The sequence below is a fragment of the Nerophis ophidion genome, linkage group LG03, assembly GCF_033978795.1.
Source record: "Nerophis ophidion isolate RoL-2023_Sa linkage group LG03, RoL_Noph_v1.0, whole genome shotgun sequence".
Taxonomy (NCBI): domain Eukaryota; kingdom Metazoa; phylum Chordata; class Actinopteri; order Syngnathiformes; family Syngnathidae; genus Nerophis; species Nerophis ophidion.
The window spans coordinates 88,075,577-88,081,576 of record NC_084613.1 but is presented as its reverse complement, the minus strand read 5'-3'; the positions used below and the strand labels follow the sequence as shown (position 1 = coordinate 88,081,576).

Below are 6,000 nucleotides of genomic sequence, written 5' to 3'. Positions count from 1 at the left end.
GGAACCAGTTCTCTGGAGAGGGGTTGGACTCTCTTCCACTCTGACGTTGCCGGCAGTGAGAGGCGACGGGCTGGGGTGGAAATTCTTGTTTTACCCCAGCTCAAAGACCTCTATGAAAAATACAATCGAAGGATACAGATTTCTCTCGCCTGGACCGGGGCCCCTCTCTGGAGCCAGGCCCGGAGGTGGGGCATGAAGAGGCAACGTGGGTTCCCCCCTCCAATGGGCTCACCACCCATAGCAGGGAATCAAAGACCTCTATGAAAAATACAATGGAAGGACCCAGATTTCCCTGACCCAGACACTGGTGAAGGTGGGGCAGGATGGCGAGCGCCTGGTTGCCGGGCCTGAACCAATGGTGCTTGGCTGGGCACAGCCCGAAGAGGTAACATAGGTCCCCCCTCCAATGGGCTCACCACACCCATAGCAGGGGCCATAGAGGTCGAGTGCATGGTGAGCTGGGCGGCAGGGCACTTGGTGGTCTGATCCTTGGCTACATAAGCTAGCTCTTGGGATGTGGAACGTCACCTCGCTGGGCGGAGGGGAAGGAGCCTGAACTAGTGCGCGAGGTGGAGAAGTTCCAGCTAGATATAGTCGGACTCACTTCGACGCACAGCAAGGGCTCTGGAACCAATTCTCTTGAGAGGGGTTGGACTCTCTTCCACTCTGACGTTGCCGGCAGTGAGAGGCGACGGGCTGGGGTGGAAATTCTTGTTTTACCCCAGCTCAAAGATCTCTATGAAAAATACAATCGAAGGACACAGATTTCCCTTGCCTGGACGCGGGTCACCGGGGCCCCCCTCTGGAGCCAGGCCCAAAGGTGGGGCATGAAGAGGCAACGTGGGTCCCCCCTCCAATGGGCTCACCACCCATAGCAGGGGATCAAAGGCCTCTATCAATCAATCAATCAATGTTTGCTTATATAGCCCTAAATCACTAGTGTCTCAAAGGGCTGCACAAACCACCACGACATCCTCGGTAGGCCCACATAAGGGCAAGGAAAACTCACACCCAGTGGGACGTCGGTGACAATGATGACTATGAGAACCTTAGAGAGGAGGAAAGCAATGGATGTCGAGCGGATCTAACATGATACTGTGAAAGTTCAATCCACAATGGATCCAACACAGTCGCGAGAGTCCAGTCCAAAGAGGATCCAAGACACAGCAGCGAGAGTCCCGTTCACAGCGGAGCCAGCAGGAAACCATCCCAAGCGTAGGCGGACCAGCAGCGCAGAGATGTCCCCAGCCGATACACAGGCGAGCAGTACATGGCCACCGGATCGGACCGGACCCCCTCCACACGGGAGAGTGGGACATAGAAGAAAAAGAAAAGAAACGGCAGATCAACTGGTCTAAAAAGGGAGTCTATTTAAAGGCTAGAGTATACAAATGAGTTTTAAGGTGAGACTTAAATGCTTCTACTGAGGTGGCATCGCGAACTGTTACCGGGAGGGCATTCCAGAGTACTGGAGCCCGAACGGAAAATGCTCTATAGCCCGCAGACTTTTTTTGGGCTTTGGGAATCACTAATAAGCCGGAGTCCTTTGAACGCAGATTTCTTGCCGGGACATATGGTACAATACAATCGACAAGATAAGATGGAGCTAGACCGTGTAGTATTTTATACGTAAGTAGTAAAACCTTAAAGTCACATCTTAAGTGCACAGGAAGCCAGTGCAGGTGAGCCAGTACAGGCGTAATGTGATCAAACTTTCTTGTTCTTGTCAAAAGTCTAGCAGCCGCATTTGTACCAACTGTAATCTTTTAATGCTAGACATGGGGAGACCCGAAAATAATACGTTACAGTAGTCGAGGCGAGACGTAACAAACGCATGGATAATGATCTCAGCATCTTTAGTGGACAGAATGGAGCGAATTTTAGCGATATTACGGAGATGAAAGAAGGCCGTTTTAGTAACGCTTTTAATGTGTGCCTCAAAGGAGAGAGTTGGGTCGAAGATAATACCCAGATTCTTTACCGTGTCGCCTTGTTTAATTGTTTGGTTGTCAAATGTTAGAGTTGTATTATTAAATAGAGTTCGGTGTCTAGCAGGACCGATAATCAGCATTTCCGTTTTTTTGGCGTTGAGTTGCAAAAAGTTAGCGGACATCCATTGTTTAATTTCATTAAGACACGCCTCCAGCTGACTACAATCCGGCGTGTTGGTCAGCTTTAGGGGCATGTAGAGTTGGGTGTCATCAGCATAACAGTGAAAGCTAACACCGTATTTGCGTATGATGTCACCTAGCGGCAGCATGTAGATGCTGAAGAGTGCAGGGCCAAGGACCGAACCCTGGGGAACTCCACACGTTACCTTAACGTAGTCCGAGGTCACATTGTTATGGGAGACACACTGCATCCTATCAGTAAGATAAGAGTTAAACCAAGACAGGGCTAAGTCTGACATACCAATTCGTGTTTTGATACGTTCTAATAAAATATTATGATCGACGGTATCGAAAGCAGCGCTAAGATGGAGGAGCAGCAACATAGATGACGCATCAGAATCCATCGTTAGCAATAGATCATTAGTCATTTTTGCGAGGGCTGTCTCCGTGGAGTGATTTGCCCTGAAACCGGATTGAAAGGTTTCACATAGCTTGTTAGACGCTAAGTGTTCATTTAACTGCTCCGCAACAATTTTTTCAAGGATTTTTGAAATAAAGGGAAGGTGAGACACCGGTCGGTAATTTACCATGAGGTCAGGATCGAGGTTAGGTCTTTTAAGAAGAGGATGAATAACCGCTTTTTTGAATGCTAGGGGAACAGTGCCCGAGGAGAGTGATAAGTTTATAATATTTAGCACTGATGGACCTAATAATACAAAGAGCTCCTTGATCAGTTTCCCAGGAAGAGGGTCAAGTAAACATGTTGTCTGTTTTATTCCATTTACACGTTGTAAAATACAATCGAAAGACCCAGATATCCCTTACCCAGACACTGGTAAAGGTGGGGCAGGATGGCAAGCGCCTGGTGGCCGGGCCTGTACCAATGGTGCCTGGCTGGGCACAGCCCGAAGAGGCAACGTGGGTCCCCCCTCCAATGGGCTCACCACACCCATAGTAGGGGCCATAGAGGTTGGGTGCCAAAGGCAGGGCACTTGGCGGTCCAAGGGGCCTGAACTAGTGCGCGAGGTGGAGAAGTTCCAGCTAGATATAGTCGGACTCACTTCGACGCACAGCAAGGGCTCTGGAACCAGTTCTCTGGAGAGGGGTTGGACTCTCTTCCACTCTGGCGTTGCGGGCAGTGAGAGGCGACGGGCTGGGGTGGAAATTCTTGTTGCCCCCCGGCTCAAAGCCTGCATGTTGGAGTTCAACCCCGTGGACGAGAGGGTAGACTCCCTACTTCCTAAAGTGGTGGCAATACCTTCCAAATCTTTGAAGGAACCTTCGTGTCTCAGGTCTGCCAGAGAAGAGGGCGGCATGGATGTGTGAAGGATCACGGATGATCGTTGAACAAATACTAATTTACTTCAGTACATGGTCCCTACAACTCATACCATAAACCCGTGAGTCTCAAACAGCTTCATTTTTGTTTCATCTGACCAGAGAACTTTCCTCCAGAGGTCTTATCTTTGTCTATGCGATGTCAGATGAAACAAAAATCGAGCTGTTTGGCTACAATAATATAAAAGGTGAGGCCTTTAATCCCAAGAACACCACCCCTACCGTCAAGCATGGTGGTGGTATAAGTGTGCTCTGGGCCTGTTTTGCTGCCAATGGAACTGCTGCTTTACAGAAAGTAAATGGGACAAAAAAAAGGAGGATTAGCTCCAATTTCTTCAGGACAAGCTAAAATCATCAGGGGGAAGGTTGGGTCTTGGGCGCAGTTGGGTGTTCCAACAGGACAATGACCCCAAACACACCTCAAAAGTGGTAAAGGAATGGCTAAATCAGGCTAGAATGAAGGTTTTAGAATGGCCTTTCCAAAGTCCTGACTTAACTTCTACCATCAATTGATCAACGTGGACCCCGACTTAAAGAAGTTGAAAAACTTATTGGGGTGTTACCATTTAGTGGTCAATTGTACGGAATATGTACTGTACTGTGCAATCTACTACTAAAAAATTCAATCAATCAAAAGGCCCAAACTGTTTGTTTATTGGACCCTAATTACAATAAAAAACTAAGAATCATATTTGTATATGATGTACTTAGTCCATAAATTACTTCATGTTTAGTGACATGCAAATTCTTATTTTTACACTTTGTTTTCCAAATTGCATGGTATGTTGTACTCTTCTGACACCACCAGATGGCAGTAGAAGTGTCCACATAAGTGGCCATAAGACCCCAATTTATTAGTGTACACTATTTTGGAAATAGGAGCTAAAAGGTGTTGTCCACGCATGTGGCCACTAAGCCTTTAGAGGTTAAACGTGTGGACAATGCTGAAGAAACAAGTCCATGTCAGAAAAGCAACACATTTAGCTGAACTGCACCAATTTGGTGGTGAAAAAATGTGCACAGAAGCTTGTGGATGGCTACCAAAAGCGCCTTATTGCAGGTAAACTTGCCAAGGGACATGGAAGCAAATATGAACATTGCTGTACGTATACTTTTGATTGCTCACATTTTCAGTAGAGCCATAATAAATTCATAAAGAAGCAAACTTCATGAATGTTTTTTGTGATCAACAAATATGTGGCCCAGTCACTACATCACAAAAAAAATCAGAGTTGTAGAAATGATTGGAAAATGAAGACAACATTATGTTCTTTACAAGTGTATGTAAAGTTTTGACCACAAAGAGCCAAGAAGATGCCATTGATGAATCGTCAAACAAAAAGCTGTATTACTTTTAGCTTCATTAAATACCTTTTTACATGAGGACCCCCACTCTTCTTGACTCGAGCTTTGGAGCCGGCCAGTCTGGACAAAGCCTGATTTGTTGCTTGGTCAGTCGGTTTATTTCCTTTGCTCTGTTTGACCTCGGAACTCTATCCTCTACTCCTACTTGTGAGGGCTTCCAACCAGATGTTGCCAACATCTGTACACTTCCGCCTAAAATACCATTGCTGCTATAGAAATCCTCAGGACAGCAATGACATGTTCTTTACAAGAGTTTGTACACTTTTGACCACGACTACTGTATTTCCTTGAATTGCCGCCGGGGCGCTAATTAATTTAAAACCTCTTCTCACTCCAGCGTTTACCAAAGGCATGCAGTCAATTTACTGCACTTATAAATTTGAGTGTGATGTAAGGATACCATCATGAAAAGCACATTTAATAAAAAAACGTTATTATGGTCTTACCTTTTCTTATAAATGAAGTCCATGCCAGCTCCTTCTGATCAAAAGCATCGATAACTTGTTTATAGAAGTCTTCCTTATCTTTCTTCAGTTTTAAAAGTCTCTCTGTCTCGATGGAGATCTTCCTTTATTACCTCCTGCTTCCATTGAAAGTCCAGTTTAGAAAACTGTTTTATTTTAGATATGTAATCCTCCATGTTAAAAGTGCAAGCGAGAGGAAAAAATTTACGATCGCTGCTTGTTGTCACTTCTTCTGCAGCCGAGTAGTCGCAAGAAGGATCACTAGCGCCCTCTACCACCAGGAGGCGGGAGTCATTTAATGACTCATATTTGACACACGCAGCTACGGTATATTAATAAAACATAGCTGCTTACTGTTCTTTTTAGCATATTCAATAGTTTGGACCTTAAATCCTACTGAATAGCTCTTAATCTTCTTCCCTTTATGCCATTTCAAATGATTGAAATCATGATTGAAATTCTAGACATGCGCTTATAAAAATAATATTTTGTGAAACGAGTTTGACCCGGCAGTAATTCTAGGCAGGCGCATACTATATACCCGGCGGCAATTCAAGGAAATACAGTGTACGGTATACCGTACTTCTTCTGCAGCCGAGTAGTCGCAAGAAAGATCACTAGCGCCCTCTACCACCAGGAGGCGGGAGTCATTTAAGACTCAAATTTGACACACGCAGCTACGGTATATTAATAAAACATAACTGCTTACTGTTCTTTTTAGC

General features: G+C 45.5%; 1 protein-coding gene across 1 annotated transcript in view; it reads right to left on the bottom strand.

Annotated features, from left to right (window-relative positions):
- grm1b (glutamate receptor, metabotropic 1b) overlaps positions 1–6,000 on the bottom strand; it is a 46,645-nt gene that overhangs the window by 9,847 nt on the left and 30,798 nt on the right. The window lies entirely within an intron of this gene.